The sequence below is a fragment of the Gorilla gorilla genome, chromosome 18 (assembly GCF_029281585.2).
Source record: "Gorilla gorilla gorilla isolate KB3781 chromosome 18, NHGRI_mGorGor1-v2.1_pri, whole genome shotgun sequence".
NCBI lineage: Eukaryota > Metazoa > Chordata > Mammalia > Primates > Hominidae > Gorilla > Gorilla gorilla.
The window spans coordinates 5,495,230-5,517,756 of record NC_073242.2 but is presented as its reverse complement, the minus strand read 5'-3'; the positions used below and the strand labels follow the sequence as shown (position 1 = coordinate 5,517,756).

At 47.2% G+C, this 22,527-nt stretch overlaps 1 long non-coding RNA gene across 1 annotated transcript; it reads left to right on the top strand.

Annotated features, from left to right (window-relative positions):
- The first annotated feature begins 12,289 nt into the window (after positions 1-12,289).
- LOC129527500 (uncharacterized) lies at positions 12,290-17,928 on the top strand. Its single transcript, XR_008672465.2, has 3 exons — positions 12,290-12,441; positions 13,244-13,344; positions 17,820-17,928. It is a non-coding gene; the product is annotated as an uncharacterized lncRNA (long non-coding RNA).
- The last annotated feature ends 4,599 nt before the right edge of the window (positions 17,929-22,527 follow it).

Genomic DNA, 22,527 nt, shown 5'->3' with positions numbered 1-22,527 from the left:
ACCACCAGAGTCTACTCACTGCATTGGGAGTTCCCTTTCGCCAGGCCGGGCCCAGTCGTCTGCAGCTGAACCAAAGCATGTTGCTGGCCAGAGCTCCTGGGCTAATTTCAGGACCATCAAAGTAAAGGGGCACTTCTGTCTTCAGCTCTCCTTGGACCTTGGCTCTTCTGCCTCCTTCCTACTGATAAAGGCCTACCTTTATGGCCTTTATAAAGATAGGAAATTACTTTTTTTTTTTTTTTTTTTTTAAGATTGGCTCTTTCTGGCTGGGCGCAGTGGCTCACGCCTGTAATCCCAGTGCTTTGGGAGGCCGAGGCAGGCGGATCACGAGGTCAGGAGATCGAGACCATCCTGGCTAACACAGTAAAACCCTGTCTCTACCAAAAATACAAAAAAAATTAGCCGGGCGTGGTGGGGGGTGCCTGTAGTCCCAGCTACTCGGGAGGCTGAAGCAGGAGAATGGCTTGAACCTGGGAGGTGGAGTTTGCAGTGAGCCAAGATTGTGCCACTGCACTCCAGCCTGGGTGACGGAGTGAGACTCTGTCTCAAAAAAAAAAAAAGACTGGCTCTTTCTCTGTTGCCCAGGCTGGAGTGCAGTGGAGCAAACACAGCTCACTGCAGCCACCACCTCCTGGGATCAAACAATCCTCCTGCCTCTGCCTCCCATGTAGCTGGGATCACAGCATGCACCGTTGCACCTAGTTAATTTTTAAATTTTTTGTAGAGGTGAGGTCTCCCTATGTTGCCCAGGCTGGCCTTGAACCCCTGAGCTTAAGTGATCCTCCCACCCCGGCCTCCCAAAGTGCTGGGATTACAGGTGTGAGCCACTGTGCCCAGCCCTAATTCCTTCCTTAAACAATTCCTTGTTTCAAGATCAACTGAGGGGTATGTAAGCAACAGAAATGCCTTTCTCACGCTCTGGAGGCCGGACACCCACACTCCAGGACAGGCAGGTCCGTGTCTGGTGAGGGCCCCCTCCTCGATGGCCATCTTTTCACTGTCCTCGCATGGCAGAAGGGGCAGATGAGGGCCTTGGGGCCTTTTTTTTTTTTTTGAGATGGAGTCTTGTTCTGTCACCCAAGCTTGAGTGCAGTGGCACGATCTCGACTCACTGCAACCTCCACCTCCCGGGTTCCAGCGATTCTCCTGCCTCAGCCTCCTGTGTAGCTGGGACTACAGGTGCGAGCCACCACACCTGGCTAATGGTTTGTATTTTTAGTAGAGATGGGGTTTCACCATATTAGACAGGATGGTCTCGATTTCCTGACCTCCTGATCCGCCTGCCTTGGCCTCCCAAAGTGCTGGGATTACAGGCATCAGCCACCACGCCCAGCCGCCTGGCTAATTTTTTATATTTTTGGTAGAGATGGAGTTTCGCCATGTTGGCCAGGCTGGTCTCAAACTCCTGACCTCAAGTGATCTGCCTGCCTTAGCCTCCCAAAGTGCTGGAATTACAGGCGTAAGCCACCACACTTGGCCTTTTTTAAAAAAAATAAATTTTATTTTCTGAGACAGGGTCTTGCTCTGTCACCCAGTCTGGAGTGCAGTGGTGCAGTCTCGGCTCACTGCTGCCTCCACCTCCCAAGCTCAAGCAATTCTCTCACCTCAGCTTCCGAGTTGCTGGGACAATAGGCGTGCACCACCATGCCTGGCTAATTTCTGTGTTTTTTGTAGAGATGGGAGTCTCACCATGTTGCCCAGGCTGGTCTTGAACTCCTGGGCTCCAAGTGATCCACCTGCCTCAGCCTCCCAAAGTGCTGGGATTATAGGCATGAGCCGCGGCACCTGGCTGTGATGAACTGCTACAGTGAATTTTACCAACTGGTTTGGAGACATCAGATGTCGTCAATACTTTGTAAATGTGCGTGAGAGACACCTGTGACCTACTTCTTCTCACACCGGTGCTGGGTCCCACCCCTAGAAATTCTGGTTCTATTGGTCTGGGGTGTGACAGTGTGTGGTTTAAAGCTCCCAGGTGATTCTAATTTGTAGCCAAGGCCAAGAACCTCTGCCCTGGAGCCTGCTCCTCAAAGTCTGCTCCCGAGAGTCCTCGGAGGGCAGAGAGCAGGCAGTCAAGGAAGGCTTCCTGGAGGAGGAGTGAAGAGGTGGCAGAGAGCGTTCCAAGCAGAGGGCAGGGCTTAAGAGAAGGCACAGAACAAAAAGCAGCATCAAGGGGCAGGAAAGAACAAGCTTGATGTTTCTGAATGTCATAGCTGGGATACTGTGTGTGCAAATTGGAGAAGACCCAGCCTAAACAGGCTTGTGTGCAAAGGGAGTTTACTGGTGTCAGCATCAGCCCCATCTGGGAGCTGGTTTGAAAGGCAGGACCTCAGGCTCCTCCCAGGCCCCTTGAATCAGAATCTGCATTTTAACAAGATTCCTGGGTCTGCTCACTCATGTTTGAGAAGCACGGCTTTAGAAGATGAGAAATGGAAGCTAAAATTTAAGCATGTCTTTTTCATTTTATTTTTTTGAGACAGAGTCTCGCTCTGTTGCCCAGGCTGGGGTGCACTGTCATGATCTTGGCTCACTGCAACCTCCACCTCCTGGGTTCAATTGATTCTCCTGCCTCAGCCTCCCGAGTAGCTGGGATTACAGGCACTCGTCACCACGCAGGCTAATTTTTGTATTTTTAGTAGAGATGGGGTTTTGCCATGTTGGCCAGGCTGGTCTCAAACTCCTGGCCTCAGGTGATCTGCCCACCTCGGCCTCCCAAAGTGCTGGGATTACAGATGTGAGCCACTGCACCCAGCTATTCTGTCTTTTTCCACAAGACAGCACAGCCCATACTGTATCTGCACATCACATCTCCCAGGCTTTCTCGTCTTTGCATACAAGTCCCAGGAATGGTACTTGTTGCTCGATGATGGGGCAACTCAAATTTTCCCTGCTTTACCCTCTGATCAGTAAGACCATGTCTTTTTTTTTTTTTTTTTTTGAGATGGAGTCTCGCTCTGTCGCCCAAACTGGAGTGCAGTGGCACAATCTCGGCTCACTGCAATCTCTGCCTCCTGGGTTCAAGTGATTCTCCTGCCTCAGCCTCCCGAGTAGCTGGGACTACAGGCATGTGCCACCACACCTGGCTAATTTTTTGTATTTTTAATAGAGACTGGGTTGCACCGTGTTAGCCAGGATGGTCTCGATCTCCTGACCTCCTGATCTGCCCATCTCAGCCTCCCAAAGTGCTGGGATGACAGGCGTGAGCCACCGCGCCCGGCCGAGACCATGTCTTATTCATCTTTGTACATCAGCATGGTGTGTTGCAAGAATCCTGGAATGAGTTGGGTATAAAATCAGTATAGTACCCTAAAACTTAAAGTATGATAAAATAAAATAAATAATAATAATAATAAAAAAACACTGATAACAACAACAACAACAAAAAATCAGTGGCCGGGTGCAGTGGCTCACGCCTGTAATCCCAGCCCTTTGGGAAGCTGAGGCAGGCGGATCGCAAGGTCAGGAATTCGAGACCAGCCTGGTCAATATGGTGAAACCCCATCTGTACTAAAAATACAAAAATTAGCCGGCTGTGGTAGCGGGTGCCTGTAGTCCTAGCTACTTGTGAGGCTGAGGCAGGAGAATCGCTTTATCCCAGAAGGTGGAGGTTGCATTGAGCTGAGATCGCGCCACTGCAGTCCAGCCTGGGAGACAGAGTGAGACTCCATCTAAAAAAAAAAAAAAAAATCAGTTTGCAATTGATCATGTGGAATTCGAAATCATGGGCTCAAACGATTCTCTCACTTCACTCTCCCGAGTAGCTGGGACTACAAGTGTGCACCACCATGCCTGGGTAAAGTTTAACTTTTTTTAAGAGATGAGGGCTTGCTATGTTGCCCAGGTTGGTCTCAAACTCCTGGGCTCAAGTGATCCTCTTGTCTTGGCTTCCCAAGGTGCTGGGATTATAGGTGTGAGCCACCATACCCAGTGTGATTCTTATTTTTTTATTTTTTAGACCGAGTCTTGCTCTGTCGCCTAGGCTTGAGTGCAATGGCGTGATCTTGGCTCACTGCAATCTCTGCCTCCTGGGTGCAAGCGATTCTCCTGCCTCAGCCTCTTGAGTAACTGGGATTACAGGTGTGCACCACCACGCCTGGCTAATTTTGTATTTTAGTAGAGACGGGGTTTCACCATGTTGGCCAGGCTAGTCTTGAACTCCTGACCTCAGGTGATCTGCCCGCCTCGGCCCCCCAAATTGCTGGGATTACAGGCATAAACCACTGCACCCAGCCTCCTGATTCTTTTTTTAAGGGACGATTAGTAAAAATAAACGTCAGCAACTTGGGAGCAGTGCTAAACCAAGCCCTGTTTTTGCTCTACTTCCTAACCCCGAACCAAATGTAACTAAGCCATTGGGGACCTCCACCGTGTGGATACTCCCCTCCCTTCCAATTGTGAGCTCCTCAAAGATGAGGGCAATGCCGGCTCCAAAAAGCACATGACGCATGAATGAATTTGTGAGTGGGTGCAGACAACCTGTCTACACAGGTGTCAGCTTTCCTACTAGTGAAGCAAGCTCCAACAAAAGATTTTTTTTAAGGCAAAGAAAAAAGAGAAAAAAGTCTCCCGTAGGTTGCTTGCCTCATGTGTCCACAGAAGATAATGGATTGCGTTGAAATCCAGGAGCCTTTTCTCTGAAACCCAAGGTCTGTGAGCAGCGGAAGGTGGATGGTCGGAAGATCTGATAAAAGAGTCTAATATTCAAAACAGCCTGGTTAAATGTGCACAGCCTCGAATGGAGATGTGAGCCACATGCTCTCAGGATGCACTGACATTGTTTCGTTATCGAGATGAGGCACTAATGTTTTAGAAGAGTGATGGTGGAAGACAGCTGAAGATTTCCTGTCATTTGAGTGTTTATCTATAATCCCTCCCAGTCTCAGTCGTTGCTCCTAAAAGCGTCCGCATCAAGATGATGATTAAACGCAAATACCTCATCAGGCGTCCCCTAAATCCCGGGTACAGATGGGCAATCTGCAGGTACCTTCCGCCCTGCACAGAGGGAGCATCGAAGCTGCAACCCAGGCTGGACCAAAGGAGGACACGCCAAGCGTTCTCCTTGGGGATCCCCTGATAAGGAGGAACAAGATCCGTCCATAGCTGAGTTGAGCTTTTCCTCAGGAATTCAGCTCCATCCACCTGTAACAAAAAACCCAATTTAGGGCTGCGGGCAGTGGCTCACACCTGTAATCCCAGCACTTTGGGAGGCCGAAGTGGGTGGATCACTTGAGGTCAGGAGATCGAGACCAGCCTGGCCAACATAGTGAAGCCCCTGTCTCTACTAAAAATATAAAACTTAGCCGGGTGTGATGGCGCATGCCTGTAGTCTCAGCTACTCAGGTGGCTGAGGCAGGAGGATTGCTTGAGCTTGGGGGGTTGAGGCTGCAGTGAGCCAAGATTGCACCACTGCACTCCAGCCTGGGTGACAAAGTGAGACTCTGTCTCAAAAAAAAAAAAAAAAAAAAAAAAAAGGAAAGAAAAACAAGCTATTTAGAGGAAATAATACACACATTATTTATAAAAGTCTGAAACCAGGCTGGGCGTGGTGGCTCATGCCTGTAATCCCAGCACTTTGGGAGGTTGAGGCTGGAGGATCGCTTGAGCTCAATGGTTCAAGACCAACCTGGGCAACATGGCAAAATCCTTTCTTTGCAAAAAATACAAAAATTAGCCAGGTGTGGTGGTGTGTGCCTGTAGTCCCCGCTACTTGAGAGGCTGAGATGGGAAGATGGCTTGAGCCCAGGAGGCAGAGGTTGCAATGAGCCGAGATCACACCAGTGCACTCCAGCCTGGGCAACAGAGCCAGACCCTGTCTCAAAAAAAAAAAAAAAAAAAAAGAAAGAAACAAAAAGTCTGAAACCAAATTGCAACTTGTGCATCTTATGCAAATTGTACAGAAGTCATACGCTACTGATTACACTGAGTGGCTTTATGCACTCACTGTAGGGTTACCCTTAGGAATTTCTGATTTGAAATCCACCGAGGCAGCTCTGATTTCGCTGATAACTCCATGGCTCTTCTCCACCTTCTCCACCATGGCTCGGCAGTTGGCCCATCCGTACCTGGCTACACAATGGCTTGACTTTGACACAGTAAACGGGAACTCGTTCACAATGAAGCCATCTCACACTAAATCTATGTGTTCTACAGTGATTTCAATGCTAGTCTGGGAATAAAAGTTTAACACAGACTTTACAAAACAGGAGATTGCCAGAAACAATATTTAGGTGTTTCCTTTACCATGAATTCATGTTGGAAGGTTCTGGATGCCTAGGAAAATATAATTTGACATAACTTAATTTTTTTGTTTGTTTTTGAGATGGAGTCTTGCTCTGTCACCCAGGCTGGAGTGCAATGGTGCAATCTCAGCTTACTGCAACCTCCGCCTCCCAGGTTCAAGCGATTTTCTGCCTCAGCCTCCTGAGTAGCTGGGATTACAGGCACGCACCACCACACCTGGTTAATTTTTGTATTTTTAGTAGAGACGGGGTTTCACCATGTTGGTCAGGCTGGTCTCGAACTCCTGACCTTGTGATCCACCCGCCTTGGCCTCTCAAAGTGCTGGGATTACAGGCGTGAGCCACCGTGCCTGGCTGACATAACTTAATTTTAAGAATATAATAGAGGGCGGATGTGGTGGCTCGTGCCTGTAATCCCAGCACTTTGGGAGGCCAAGGCCGGCGGATCACTTGAGGTCAGGAGTTTGAGACCAGCCTGGCCAATATGGCGAAACCCCGTCTCTACTAAAAATAAAAAAATTTGTCGGGCATGGTGGTGTGCCTGTAATCCCAGCTACTTGGGAGGTTGAGGCAGAAGAATTGCTTGAACCCGGGAGGCGGAGGTTGCAGTGAGCCGAGATCACACCACTGCACTCACTCCAACCTGGGGCTCCTTCTCAAAAAAAAAAAAAAAAAAAGAAATTACATTAAATTTTATTTTGTTTTTGAGACGGGGTCTTGCTTGGTCACCCAGGCTGAAGTGCACTGGTACATTATGGCTCACTGCAACCTCAAATTCCTGGGCTCAATTGATCCTCCTGCCTCGGTCCCCCACGTAGTTTGGACTACAAGTGCTCACCAGCATGCCTGGCTAATTTCATTTATTTTTGTGTTTTTAGAGACAGGGTCTCACTAAGTTGCCCAGGTTGGTCTGGAACTCCTAGCTCATGCAGTCTGCCTACCTTGGCCTCCCTAAATGCTGGGATTACAGGCGTGAGCTACCGTACCCAATCCACATGTCCTTCTGTTTTTTTTTTTTTTTTTTTTGAGATGGAGTCTCGCTCTGTCGCCCAGGCTGGAGTGCAGTGGCACGATCTCTGCTCACTGCAAGCTCTGCCTCTCGGGTTCACGCCATTCTCCTGCCTCAGCCTCCCAAGTAGCTGGGACTACAGGCGTCTGCCACCACACCCAGATAATTTTTTGTATTTTTAGTAGAGACAGGGTTTCACGGTGTTAGCCAGGAGGGCCTCGATCTCCTGACCTTGTGATCCACCCGCCTCGGCCTCCCAGAGTGCTGGGATTACAGGCGTAAGCCACTGTGCCTAGCGTGTTTTTTTTTTTTTTTTTGGAGATGGAGTTTTGTTCTTGTTGCCAGGCTGGAGTGCAATGGCGCGATCTCGGCACACCACAACCTCCGCCTCCCAGGTTCAAGTGATTCTCCTGCCTCAGCCTCCCAAATAGCTGGGATTACATGCATGCGCCACCACGCCTGGCTTATTTTGTATTTTTAGTAGAGACGGGGTTTCACCATGTTGGTCAGGCTGGTCTCGAACTCCCGACCTCAGGTGATCCACCCACCTCAGCCTCCCAAAGTGCTGGGATTAGAGGCGTGAGCCACCACGCTGGGCCTCGCACGCCCTTCTTCTAAAGCATCAGCCGTTGGCGGCAGAGCCCGCTCAAATCCAGCACGTCCTCCTCTTCACTAATTACAGCCAGTCCTCACTATAGGCTTTTGGAAACTGCAACTTTAAGCAAAACCTATTTTTTTTATGTAACAAAAACTATTTTTTTTCCTTGTTAACATTATAATGAAACAACAAACAACCTAATTTGAATACCTGTTTTACTTTGTTTTGCTTAAAGTCAGATTCCAAAGATCCACTGATGATGTTAAATGAAAACTTCACATCTTATTTTGTAGAGATGGGGTCTCGCTATGTTGCCTAGGTTGGTCTCAAACTCCTGGGCTTAAGTGTTCTCCCCCACCTCGGCCTTCCAAAGTGCTAGGATTATAGGCGTGAGCCACCTTGCCCGGCCCTTTTTAATTTTTAGTTAATTAATTATTATTTTTTATTTTTAGAGACAGGGTCTCGCTCTATCACTCAGGCTGGAGTGTAGTGATGCAATCATGGGTCACTGCAGCCTGGAACTCCTGCGCTCAAGCGACCTTCCTGCCTCAGCCTCCCAAGTAGCTGGAACTACAGGGCGCCACCACAGCTGGCTCAGGAAAGGACGTTCTAAGGAGGAGACATTTAAGCTGAAACCTTGTGAGTGAGAAGCAGCCAGGCATGTGAAGAGGGTTCCAGCAATATAGAACATGCTGCGCAAAGGCCCTGGGCCGGGAAAGAACTTGAATTGTTCCCAGCACTGGAATAAATCCAGAATGCCGGGCTTGCTGAGCTTTGGTGAGGAGGTCACAGAGGCAGGGCGTCCCAGGCCTTGCTGGGGGAGGTCCTGAGCCCAGGTTGTCGGATAAAATGTAGGGCTCCCAGTTAAATTTTTTTTTTTTTTTTGAGACAGAGTCTTACTCTGTCACCCAGGCTGGAGTGCAGTGGCGAGATCTTGGCTCACTACAACCACTGCATCCCAGGTTCAAGTGATTCTCCTGCCTCAGCCTCCCAAGCAGCTGGGATTACAGGCACCCACCACCACGCCTGGCTATCTTTTTGTATTTTTATAGAGATGGGGTTTTGTCATGTTGATCAGGCTGGTCTCGATCTCCTGACCTCAGATGATCTGCCTGCCTCGGCTTCCCAAAGTGCTGGGATGACAGGCGTGAGTCACCACACCCGGCCAACTCAAAATTTTAAAAACATTAAATGGTACTTTACATGTAGAGAAGTTGAATAAAACGTAGTTTTCCCCCCATGATGTTCTTTTAGAAGTTTTTTTTTTTTTTTCTTTTGAGACAGGGTCTCACTCTGTCACCCAGGCTGGAAAGCAGTGGTGCCATCTTGGCTCACTGCACTCCAACCAGCCTGGGCAACAAGAGCAAGACTCCATCTCAAAACAAAACAAAACACAAAAAACAAAAAACAGCACCCCTGCATAGGACAGCTTCATCTGACGGCACCACCGTCTTCTACGTGGACTGAAAAAAATTTAATTACAAGCTGGGCGGGGTGGCTCACGCCTGTAATCCCAGCCCTTTAAAGGCCAAGGCCGGGTGGATCACCTGAGGTCGGGAGTTTGAGACCAGCCTGAACAACATGGTGAAACCCTGTCTACTAAAAATACAAAAATTAGCCGGGCGTGGTGGCGGGTGCCTGTAATCCCAGCTACTTGGGAGACTGAGGCAGGAGAATCGCCTGAACTGGGACTACAGGCACACACCACCACGCCCACTTAATTTTTGTATTTTTAGTGGAGACAGGATCTCACCATGTTGGCCAGGCTGGTCTCGAACTCCTATACGATCCCACACCAGCATTCCTCAAAACCGTCCAGGTCACCAGAAACACTGTCACAGCCCAGAGGAGCCCAGTGAGACATGGTGACCAAAGGCAATGTGGGGGCCTGGAGCAGAAAAGAAAATTAGGGGAAGAGTAAGCAAACCTGAATCAACTACCGACTTTGGTTAGTACTAATGTAGCAATATGGGTTTATTCATTGTAATAGATGTACCATACTAATATATTTTTATTTTATTTTATTTATTTATTTTTGAGACTGAGCCTTGCTCTGTCGCCCAGGCTGGAGTGCAGTGGCTCGATCTCGGCTCACTGCAACCTCCGCCTCCTGGGTTCAAGTGATTCTCCTGCCTCAGCCTCTGGAGTAGCTGGGATTACAGGTGTGTGCCACCATACCCAGCTAATTTTTGTATTTTTACTAGAGATAGGGTTTCACCATGTTGGTCAGGATAGTCGAACTCCTGACCTCAGGTGATCCCCCCGCCTCGGCCTCCCAAAGTGCTGGGATGACAGGCGTGAGCCACTGTGCCTGGCCCACACTAATATGTTAATAATAGGGGAAACTGGGCATAGGGCATATAGAAACTCCCTGAACTAGCTTCTCAATTTTTCTATAAATCTAAAACTCTTCTAAAAAATAACATCTATTTTTAAAATTCTATTAGACAATTCTCATATCAACTTTCTGTAAAGGACTGACAAAGATTCTTCTATACTACATTTTTACTTTTTTTTTTTTTTTTTTTGAGACGGAGTTTTGCTCTTGTTGCCCAGTGGAGTGCAATGGCACGATCTCGGCTCACCACAACCTCTGCCTCCTGGGTTCAAGCGATTCTTCTGCCTCAGCCTCCGGGTAGCTGGGATTACAGGTGTGAGCACCATGCACCACAACTCCTGGCTAATATTGTATTTTTAGTAGAGACGGGGTTTCTCCATGTTGGCCAGGCTGGTCTCAAACTCCTGATCTCAGGTGATCCACCCGGCTCAGCCTCCCAAAGTGCTGGGATGACAGGCATGAGCCACCGTGCCCAGCCCTTTTTTTTTTTTTTTTTTTTTTTTGAGACAAGGTCTTGCTCTGTCACCCAGGCTGGAGTGCAGCGGCACAATCACAGCTCACTGCAGCCTCAACTTCCCTGGGCTCAGGTGATTGTCCCACCTCAGGCTCCCAAGTAGCTGGGACTACAGGTGAGCCACCACGCCTGGCTATTTTTTGTAGAGATGGGATTTCACCATGTTGCCCAGGCTGGTCTCAAACTCCTGAGCTCAAGCAATCCATCCGCTTCCACCTCCCAAAGTGCTGGGATTACAGGCATGAACCACTGTGTCTGGCCCATTTTTACATTTTCAAAAAATGTATTGAATATTATACACATAGAAAGAAGTGCCCAAGCCATCAGTGTACAACTCAATGAATTTTCACAAAGGCGACCATTTACCATTGCTCAGACCAAGGAACAGAAGGTAACCAGCACCCCAGAACCCCCCTCACTCCCCTTCCTCTGCCTACCCCTCCTCAGCAAGAGTAACCACGACTGGAACTTGTAAAGCTATGTATTTGTTCTGCTTATTTTTAAATCTTATGTAAATGAATCATAGATGATCTCACACTGCATTTTAATAGACACCACCATTCTCTTTCTCCTCTCTAGGGCTTTTAGCACTTCTCAAATCTTACAAGTTGTGAGAAAATGTATCATTCTTTTACACTCAACTGTGTCAAACATCCTAAATAAAGTTCCCAAACCCAGGAAAGCCAGGGACTGTCTGCGATTTGCTGTTCCCAAACCCACGAAACCCAGGGACCGTCTATGATTTGCTGTGGCTTCACCTGTTTGGGTCCAGGTTGCTCACGCCCACCTGTTCACCCTTATGAGAACCCATCACATCAAGAAGATGGAAAACAGGCCGGGTGCAGTGGCTCACGCCTGTAATCCTAGCACTTTGAAAAGCTCAGGCCAGGATCACTTGAGACCAGGAGTTCAAGACCAGCATGGCCAACGTGGTGAAATTCCGTCTCTACTGAAAAAACAAAAATTAGCTGGGCGTGGTAGCACATGCCTGGAATCCCAGCTACTCGGGAGGCTGAGGCAGGAAAATCGCTTGAACCCGGGAGGCAGAGGTTGCAGTGAGCAGAGATCGCGCCATTGCAATCCAGCCTGGGCCACAAGCGCGAAACTCTGTCTCAAAATAAATAATAAAAGTTTATCATATTTTATTATTTAGTCGTAGCTTATTTAGACGATACTTGTATTGATTTGCCCACAGAGTCACTCTGGGTTGAGACAGAAAGCAGTCAGAAGCAATTCGTGCTCTCTGTTGGCATTAGAGCTAAGAATAAAATAAGTCAATACAGTCACTTCCACAGTATGACAAAATGTTCTGTCTTGATCAGTCATTTTCTGACCCAAGGTCACAGCTCTTGCAAAATTTTATTGTAGCTCGACAAACTCTCCATATCAACTCCACATTACAAGATCTTTCATTTCTTCAGTTAAACAACTGGAAATGGATACCATCCATGCTCTCAGATTTATGATGTCAATAAAGCCCATTATGATCACACCGTGCTGTTGAAAAATGGGATGGCAGGGAACTGACAGGCTGTTTTTAGGTCACCGTCTTACACAATACCAACCGCCCATCAGGTTGTTTCAAAGGCTTTCAGCCGCCGACTAATAGAAAAAGAGACTGCATACAACGTTTCATTTATGTTTTGTCAGGCTAGATACATTTGTTGTAGCGGTCTCATATTTGTAAGTCCATGAAAAAACCTGAAAGTATTTTTTTCTTGAAAACTTTTTTGAAAAAAAAAGGTATTCTTTGTACAATAACTATAGAGAAAAGATGTTAAAATGTCACAACAGTGATTCCATATAAATTCAGTTTCTTTTTTTCTTTTTTTTTTTTTGAGACAGGATCTCATTCTGTTGCCCAGGCTGGAGTACAGTGGCGCAATTTCAGCTAACTGTAGCCTCGACCTCCTGGGCTCAAGCGATCCTCCTACCTCAGCCTCCTGAGTAGCTGGGACTACAGACAAGCTCCACCACACCGGGCTAATTTTTGCATTTTTTTTATAGAGACGGGGTCTCACTCTGTTGCCCAGGTGGAACTCAAGCTCCTGGGCTCAACTGATCCTCCCTCCTCGGCTTTCCAAAGTGCTGGGATTACAGTCATGAGCCACCGCATTCAGCCCAAATTCACCTTGTTTTTCTTTTTTCTTGAGATGGAGTTTTGCTCTTGTTGCCCAGGCTGGAGTGCAATGGCTTGATCTTGGCTCACTGTAACCTCCACCTCCCGGGTTCAAGCGATTCTCCTGCCTCACCCTCCCGAGTAGCTGGGATTACAGGCATGCGCCGCCACGCCCAGCTAATTTTTGTATTTTTAGTAGAGATGGGGTTTCACCATGTTGGCCAGGCTGATCTCCAACTCCTGATCCCAGGTGATCCACCCACCTCGGTCTCCCAAAGTGCTGGGATTACAGGTGTGAGCCACTGCAGCTGGCTCAAATTCACTTTTAAAGTATTATTTTATGATGGGAAATATTGATAGAGGGTACATGTTGCATTTATAAGTTTTAATATAATTTTTCATTTATTAACTCATTGGACAACCCAGTAAAATGTCATTAGGAGTGAGAATCAGGAATGATGGATTCAGGGTCTAGTTGCAAGATTCATCACAGGCCATTAACCTCTGAAAAGCCTTTATCTGCTTCGGTGAGTGCTTCCAGAGTTTGCAGCACGAATATATGTCCACGAATATAAGTTTGATATGATAGTGAGAGTCTGCCTATTCAGAAGAAAAAGTTGCCCAACTGGATTTAGTTTATCTTCGTCTCAGTGTTCTTTGTTTTAATTTAAAAATATTTGAGTATTAAAGATTGAATTCTATTTGGGATGATGGAAACATTCCGGAAATAGACAATGATGATGGTGATACAACCTTATTAATGTACATAATGGCACTGACTTGTGCCCTTAAAAATGGTTTAGGCCAGCCTGGCGCGGTGGCTCATCCCTGTAATCCCAGCACTTTGGGAGACCGAGGCGGGTGGATCACCTGAGGTCAGGAGGTCGAGACCAGGCTGGCCAACATGGTAAAATGCCGTCTATACTAAAAATACAAAAAATTAGCCGGGCGTGGTGGTATGTGCCTGTAATCCCAGCTACTCGGGAGGTTGAGGCAGGAGAATCGCTTGAACCCCGGAGGTGGAGGTTGCAGTGAGCCGAGATCGCGCCACTGTACTCCAGCCTGGGTGACAGAGTGAGATTCCGTCTCAAAAAAAAAAAAAAAAAAGTTTCAGTGGTACATTTAGTCATGCTTTTTTTTTCTTTTGGTAGCGACAGGGTCTCACTAATGTTTCCCAGGCTGGTCTCAAACTCCCGGGCTCAAGCATGTTAGCATATTTTATCACAATTTAAAAAATAAAGGCCAGGTGGCTGGGCATGGTGGCTCACGCCTGTAATCCCAGCACTTTGGGAGGCTGAGGCGGGTAGATCACCTGAGGTCAGGAGTTCAAGACCAGCCTGGCCAAGATGGTGAAACCTTATCTCTACTAAAAATACAAACAAATTAGCTGGGCGTGGTGGCGGGCACCTGTAATCCCAGCTACTCAGGAGGCTGAGGCAGGAGAATTGCTTGAACCCAGGAGGCGGAGGTTGCAGTGAGCCAAGATCATGCCATTGCACTCCAGCCTGGGCGACAGAGCGAGACTCGGTCTCAAAAAAAAAAAAAAAAAAAAAAGGAAAGAAAGAAAGAAATTATCTGTGATCCTTAGATTGTTTGTGAATCAGTGGCCGCTTTGGCTCCCCGTGGGGTTCGTTTTAGTGTTCTATTTCTCCCCCACATCACTACCTTCTCCCAACAGCCACTGCATCTGCCTCACAGTTGCGAGATAAAATACAGGATGCCGAGGCCAGGCGCAGTGGCTCGCGCCTATAATCCCAGAGCTTTGGGAGGCCGATGTGGGAGGATCGCTTGAGCCAGGAGGTTGAGACCAGCCTGGGCAACGTAGCAATGCCTTATCTCTACTAAAAATAACAATAGTAGGCCACTGCAGTGGCTCACACCTGAAATCCCAGCACTTTGGGAGGCCGAGGCAGGCAGATTGCTTGAGCCCAGGAGTTTGAGACTAGCCCAGGCAACGTGACAAAACCCTGTCTGTACAAAAAAATACAAAAATTAGCCGGGTACAGCCAGGCGCAGTGGCTCACACCTGTGATCCCAGCACGCTGGGAGGCCAAGGCAGGCAGATCACCTGAGGTCAGGAGTTTGAGAACGACCTGATCAACATGACGAAACCCCCTTTCTACTAAAAATACAAAAAAAAAGAAAATAATAACTGAGTGTGGTGGTACATGCCTGTCGTCCCAGCTACTCGGGAGGCTGAGGCACGAGAATCGCTTGAACTCAGGCTGCAGAGGTTGCAGTGAGCAGAGATCACGCCACTGCACTCCACCCTGGGTGACAAAGCGAGACTCCATCTCAATTAAAAAAACTTAGCCGGGCATGGTGGGGCATGCCTGTAATTTCAGCTACTCGGGAGGCCAAGGTCGGAGGATCACCTGAGCCCAGGAGTTCAAGGCTACAATGAGCCATGTTCATGCCACTGCACTCCAGCCTGGACAACAGAATGAGACCCTGTCTCAAAATAAAAAAGACATTTTAAAAAAGGAAATGATTTAAGGGACCTAGCAGAGACTATAATTACCTTTTCTCTTGTTTAATTAATAAAGAGATGTCTAGAACATTTTACTGTGGCTAATATTCCCAGAGAGAATCACTTCTTGATTTGCTGATAACACAAATACAGGGTCCCAATAGCATCCAATAATTCACAAAGTAATTTTTTCAAGATTAGCACCATGTTCCCACGGGAGCTCACGTTGCTGTCATGCACACTGCACACGTTGCAGGCAAGAATTTTATTCACCTGTTTATTCTGCCTCTTAGAAAATCTATTTTAATTATTTAGGAAACGTTACCAAGTAAAATTTTAACCTCAAAGGTTGATCAAAGTCACATTACAAAGTTGTATTTGCCTCATGTGCTGGTGAAATACTTTAACACTTGTCTACACTTCAAACGAGAATTTACAAAGTGAAATGAGAGGACTCGTAATTTAATTTTTTTTTTTTTTTGAGGCGGAATCTCACTCTGTCGCCCAGGCTGGAGTGCGATGACTTGATCTTGGCTCACTGCAACCTCAGCCTCCCGGGTTCAAGCGATTCTCCTGCCTCAGCCTCCCAAGTAGCTGGGACTACGATATACTGAGGAAGCTTTTCTGGTTTTTTAAGAAAAAAGTGGCTGGGTGTGGTGGCTCACGCCTGTAATCCCAGCACTTTGAGAGGCCAAGGCAGGCAGATCACGAGGTCAAGAGATCGAGACCATTCTGGCCAACATGGTGAAACCCTGTCTCTACTAAAAATACAAAAATTAGCTGTGTGTGGTGACCCACGCCTGTAATCCCAGCTACTTGGGAGGCTGAGGTAGGAGAATGGTGTGAACCCAGGAGGCGGAGGTTGCAGTGAGCCGAGATCTCGCCATTGCATTCCAGCCTGGAGACAGAGCGAGACTCCGTCTCAAAAAAAAAAAAAAAAGAAAGAAACAATTGAGATGCCTCCTGAAAAAAAGAAGAAAAAGGTGGAGAAAAATAAAATTTTTTTTTTTTTTTTGAGACAGGATGTTGCTGTGTGGCCCAGGCTGGAGTGCAGTGCTGCGATCACGGCTCGCTGCAACCTTGAACTGCTGGGCTCTGGGGATCCTCCCACTGCAGCCTCCCAAAGTGCTGGGATTACAGGCACACACACCACACCCAGCTGATTTTTTGATTTTGTGGAGATGGTGTTTTGCCATTTTGCCAAGGCTGGTCTCGAACTCCTGGGATCAAGCGATCTTCCCGCCTTGGCCTCTCACAGTGCTGGGATTACAGCGCTGGCATGCCTGGCGAAAATGTGATGTTAAAAGTGTTAGAAACCAATACAAGGGAAAGAATTTCCCACTTTGTGAGCTGTGGGTGTCCCTTGAGTGGAACCAGGACACCCATAGGACGCTGCTGTGGCCATGAGCCCTCTGGGGCCATTTGCATGTGAGCCCCAAGAAGGAAGGTGGTGGGAGGAATGGACACACCGAGGAAGCTGGTATGTTAACAGTGACTATTCTCTGCTTCTTTTGTTTTTTTTCCCTACTTAATTGAAGGAAAATATGAACTGAAAGAGGGGAATGAATGGTAAAGCCAGTTCAGCAGGTGCAGTCTTATGCAACCCATGTTAGTAACAGTTATCCACAGAATGTAGCCTTTCATATTTTCCCATCCATTATTTCAGAGTATGCTAACTTTGACCTTTATGAGCTTTTTAAGGGAGTTATGTTTATCTACATTTTACACATTGTTTTAAGGTTCTAGAGAAGTAACTTCTAAGATCTTACAGCAAATTATTATTATTATTATTTTATTTATATTTATTTTTTTGAGATGGAGTTTTGCTCTTGTGGCCCAGGCTGGAGTGCAATGGTGTGATCTCAGCTCATTGCAACCTGCGCCTCCCAGGTTCAAGGGATTCTCCTGCCTCAGCCTCCTGAGTAACTGAGATTACAGATGTGGGCCGCCACGCCCGGCTAATTTTGTATTTTTAGTAGAGATGGGGTTTCACCATGTTGGTCAGGCTGGTCTCGAACTCCTGACCTCAGGTGATCTGCTCACCTTGGCCCCCCAAAGTGCTGCGATTACAGGCTCGAGCCACTGCGCCTGGCCAAATTATTATTACTGTTATTTTTTCAGACAGGGTCTTGCTCTGTCACCCAGGCTGGAGTTCAGTGGTGCGATCACAGCTCACTGCAGCCTCAACCTCCCCAGCTCAAGTGATCTTCCCACCTCAGCCTCCAGAGTAGCTGGGACTACAGGCGTGCACCACCACGTCTGGCTAATTTTTTTTTTTTTTTTGTAGAGATGGGGTCTCACTGGGTTGCCCAGGCTGGTCTCGAAGTCCTGGGCTCAAGTCTCGGCCTCCCAAAGTGCTGGGATTATAGACATGAGCCACCACACCCAGCTGATCATACAGCAAATTAAATTAAGGGCTAAAACTAGCAGCAAGCGCTATGGTACCAATCTGCCAGTCTCCCTGTCATAGCATGCAGCAACCTAGATATGCCCTATCAAGTGAATTTAATGCCTTCTCCCCTTTTTTTGCAGCTTTGTTACGTATCAGACGCGGATATTACTTACGAGTATTGAATGATCCCCTCAGTAAACACCAGCTATGCAGGAGGTGCTACCTTAGCAATACGAGCTTCAGTCTGGGAGGAGAGTGGGACATATAAGCAAATAAATACATCACGTTTCCCACAGGGCGCGTATTTTGTGTTCATCTTCGTCCCACTGGATCTGTCCAAACTTTCCATTTTTGACAGATAAGGAAAATGAAGTTCAGATGCTTGAGTGACACAGCTAATTAGTGGCAAGGCTGAGACTTTTGACCAGACAGCCTGACTTTTAGTTTCTACCATGCATGTTAACTCCTCCTAAACCCCATTTATTTTCTCATTTCAGACAACTGCGCAATAACACTGCTAAGATAAAAGCGCTCTGATTAATGCACACTGAAATTAAGCAGGTTAAGAAATATCTATTGTCCTTTTCTCAGAGTGATAATTTTAAAAACTGAAATTGGTCTTTTGCACTCACAGTTTTCTCTTGCTTCCTTAAACATTTGCGAAATGTAAGAACAATATAAATAGGTTCTCAAGCTCTGAGCAAACCCTTAACCATGTAAATAAGCCCCATAAAGAACAAAGCTTGGCCGGGTGCGGTGGCTCACGCCTATAACACCAGCACTTTGGGAGGCAGAGGTGGGAGGATCGCTTCAGCCCAGGAGTTCGAGACCAGCCTGGGGAACCTAGGGAGATCCTGTCTCTACAAAAAATACAATAAATTAGCTGGGTGTGGTGGGGGCACGCCCGTAGTCCCAGCTACTCGGGAGGCTGACGTGGGAGGATCACTTGAACCTGGGAGGTTCAGGTTGCAGTGAGCTGTGATTACATCACTGGACTCCAGCCTGGGTGACAGAGCAAGACCCTGTCTCAAAACACAAATAAATAAATAAATAAATAAATACATAAAATAAAATAAATAAAAGTAGAGTAGAGTTGGTTCATTGCAACAGATACTGTCTGGCCCACAAAGCCCTTTACATATAGCAACTTACAGAAGAATTTGTGCCCCTGTGATAGATAGCATTGGAGGTTTCCACCTAGGGAAAGCTGTGGTGCAGCCCTGAGAAGCGTCATGGGGTAAGATTCATCCCTCTGAGGGCAGGAGATGGGCTGGGGCAGGGGAGATGAGAGCCCCTGCAGCGTGCTGCTCCATCCCCTGACAACACTGCCAGAGCCGCAGGAGGGTGGCAGCAACAGATGTGGAGAGACAAGGGCAGGTGCTAAGGAAAAACAGAACCTGGCTCCTGATGATGAAAGTGGAGGAGAAGGGAGGATTCAAGGCTGCCTTTGAGACGCTGAGCTTCAGTTACCAGGTGTTTTCCATAGAATTGGAAGGTGCTGAGCTGGCTTGGGGTGAGCTTAGGAGCTGAACTTTAGATACTTGGCAATGCTGCAGACGGCTGGCAAGGTGGGGCTGGGACAGCTCGGTCAGAGATGTTGTTAATGGCCACATAGCTGGCAAAGGTACGCTGCAATGATTCAGGAGGGTTTAAAAAATTATATATGTTTATGGCTGAACGCGGTGGCTCATGCCTGTAATCCCAGCACTTTGGGAGGCTGAGGAGGGCAGATTATTTGAGATCAGGAGTTCAAGAGCAGCCTGGCCAACGTGGTGAAACCCTGTCTCTGCTAAAAATACAAAAATTAGCTGGGTGTGGTGGCGCGCACCTGTAATCCCAGCTACTTGGAAGGCCAAGACAGGAGAATCGCTGGAACCCGGGAGGTGGAGGTTGCAGTGAGTCAGGATTGTGCCACTGCACTCCAGCGTTTGTGACAGAGCGAGACTCTATCTCAAAAAAAAAAAAAAAAAATATATATATATATATATATACGTGTGTGTGTGCGTGTGTGTTTAATATAAATGGTGCTGAAACATGGCCATGATAGCACTCCCAAGATATGGGCCCTTCCTTCTGTTGTCACCTCAGTAAATTTCCCATGGGATAGGCTTCCAAAGGTCAAAGCCTGTGCCTTGTGTGCTCATGCCCTCTTCTGCTCCCTCTAGTACGGGGTGCCAGACATGCAGCACGCAGGAACCACTCCAGGTCCCTGGGCACGGACTACGGACGCCGAGTTATTTCAAGCCCAGCACATTACTCACTTCAGCTCAGCACCTCTCACCTTGTCCTGAGGCTTTCAGTTCCAGTTTCAATTCACCGTTCAACCTTTTTTAAAATTTTTATTTATTTATTTATTTTTTGAGACGGAGTCTTAAAAGAGCTTAGGAGCTGAGCTTTACATACTTGTCAATGCTGCAAATGGCTGGAGCGCAGTGGCGCGATCTCGGCTCACTGCAACCTCCACCTCCCAGGTTCAAGCAATTCTCCTGCTTCAGCCTCTCGAGTAACTGGGATTACGGGCACCTGCCACCACAATACATTTTTGTGTTTTCAGTAGAGACGGGGTTTAGCCACGTTGCCCAGGTAGGTATCCAACTCCTGACCTCAGGTGATCCGCCCACATTGGCCTCCCAAAGTGCTGGGATTATAGGTGTGAGCCACCACACCCGGCCTCCAATAGCTCTTAAATCGCTTCTTTTTGGCCCTAAACACGATTTCCACATCTAGTTCTTCCAGTCCCTTTTGCAGGTTACCTCACTCCTCTTCTCTACATAAACTTCTGCAAAAGTTTACAAAAAATCTGTAAATGTTAGTGTATCTACAACCTATTTATTTATTTATTATTATTATTTTTTTTTCTGAGATGGAGTTTCACTCTTGTTGCCCAGGCTGCAGTGCAACGGCGCAATCTCGGCTCACTGCAACCTCCGCCTCTCGGGTTCAAGTGATTCTCCTGCCTCAGCCTCCCAAGTAGCTGGGATTACAGGCATGTGCCACCATGCCGGCTAATTTTTGTATTGTTAGTAGAGATGGGGTTTCACCATCTTGGCCAGGCTGGTCTCGAACTCCTGACCTCAGGTGATCCACCCGCCTCACTCTGTCAAAGTGCTAGGATTACAGGGGTGAGCCACCACGCCTGGCCTACAATCTATTTAAAACATGATTAGGCCAGGCACAGTGGTTCATGCCTATAATCCCAGTGCTTTGGGAGGCTGAGGCAGGAAGATTGCTTGAGTCCAGGAGTTCAAGAGCAGCCTGGGCAATATAGCGAGACCCCATCTCTACAAAAAATACAAAACTTAGCCGGCGTGGTGGTGTGCACCTAAGGTCCCACGGGAGGCTGAGGTGGGAGGATCACCTGAGCCCAGGGAGGTCGAGGCTGCAGTGAGCTGTGATCGTGCCACTGCACTCCAGCCTGGGTGACAGAGTGAGACCCTGTTTTGGGAGAAAAACAAAAAAGATGATCAGTCCTTTGATGGAGTGAGGAGTGGGGGTGAGACTAATTATGCCAGTAATTGATCTATTAGTATTTCAGCTCCTGGGAGGAAGACCATAGTCACGGGATCAATGTTGGAAAAGTTATAGTTTTGTTAAATAAATAAAAGCTTATCTTGTAATTCATTAAAATAACTGTCAATTTTTTCTACTGATTAGAACGTGTAAAGTTTATGACTATATATTTTGCCTGTCACTCCTTTGTGACAGGTCCTAGATGTTTTGACAGCTGGCATGCTCTGGGGAGCTGACCATGTAGCCAACTACCATTTCTTTAGCCAGACATGTGAGCAATTTCAGCTCTGACCCTTGTTCGCTCACCCTTGACTTCCGCATCAAGAGGCAAGGGCAAGCTAGCATTTCTAGTCCTTATTTCTGTTCGTGTACATCCAAAATATATTGACAAGTCAATCCTATTGTTAAGAGCAAGCCAATTTCACAGAACTGCTATAAAAAATGGAAGAAACAAATTCCGTACACAACAAGGGAGACTTAATTTCACGAGCGTGAAGCAATTCCACTCTTTTAGGCTTGTATTTTGAAGCGTCATGGCTTATGAGAAGCCTGTTGTGTCCTGGCAAGGCTGACACTGTTTGCTTAACCTTATGTAGCTTTCTGCAAAAATTAATTTACTAAAACGTGACAAAATTTAAAAAATTTAAAAATATTATTGCTTCACTGAGGCTCAAATGAAAAATGCATGAAAACTATTTTTATATTTTTTCCTCTCCTTTAAGATGGACTTAAAATGCTAGTTTATTTTATTTTGTTATTTTTTTATTTATTTTTTTTTTTGAGACAGAGTCTCTCTCTGTTGCCCAGGCTGGAGTGCAGTGGCCCGATCTTGGCTCACTGCAACCTCCACCTCCTGGGTTCAAGCAATTCTCCTGCCTCAGCCTCCCGAGTAGCTGGGACTAAAGGCGCATGCCACCACGCCTGGCTAATTTTTTGTGTTTTAGTAGAGACGCGGTTTCACCGTGTTGCCCAGGCTGGTGGCCAACTCCTGAGCTCAGGCAATCCGCCCACCTTGGCCTCCCAAAGTGCTGGGATTACAGACGTGAGCCACCGCCCCCGGCCACTAGTTTATTCTTTGGAAAGATAAAGATAGGTGTTTTTTTTTTTTTTTTTTTTTTTGAGATGGAGTCTCCATCTGTCACCCAGGCTGGAGTGCAGTGGCATAATCTTGGCTCACTGCAACCTTTGCCTCCCAGGTTTAAGCGATTCTCCTGCCTCAGCCTCCCGAGTAGCTGGGATTACAGGCTCCCGCCACCATGCCTGGCTAATTTTTGTATTTTTAGTAGAGATGGGGTTTCACCACGTTGGGCCAGTCTGGCCTCGAACGCCTGAGCTCAG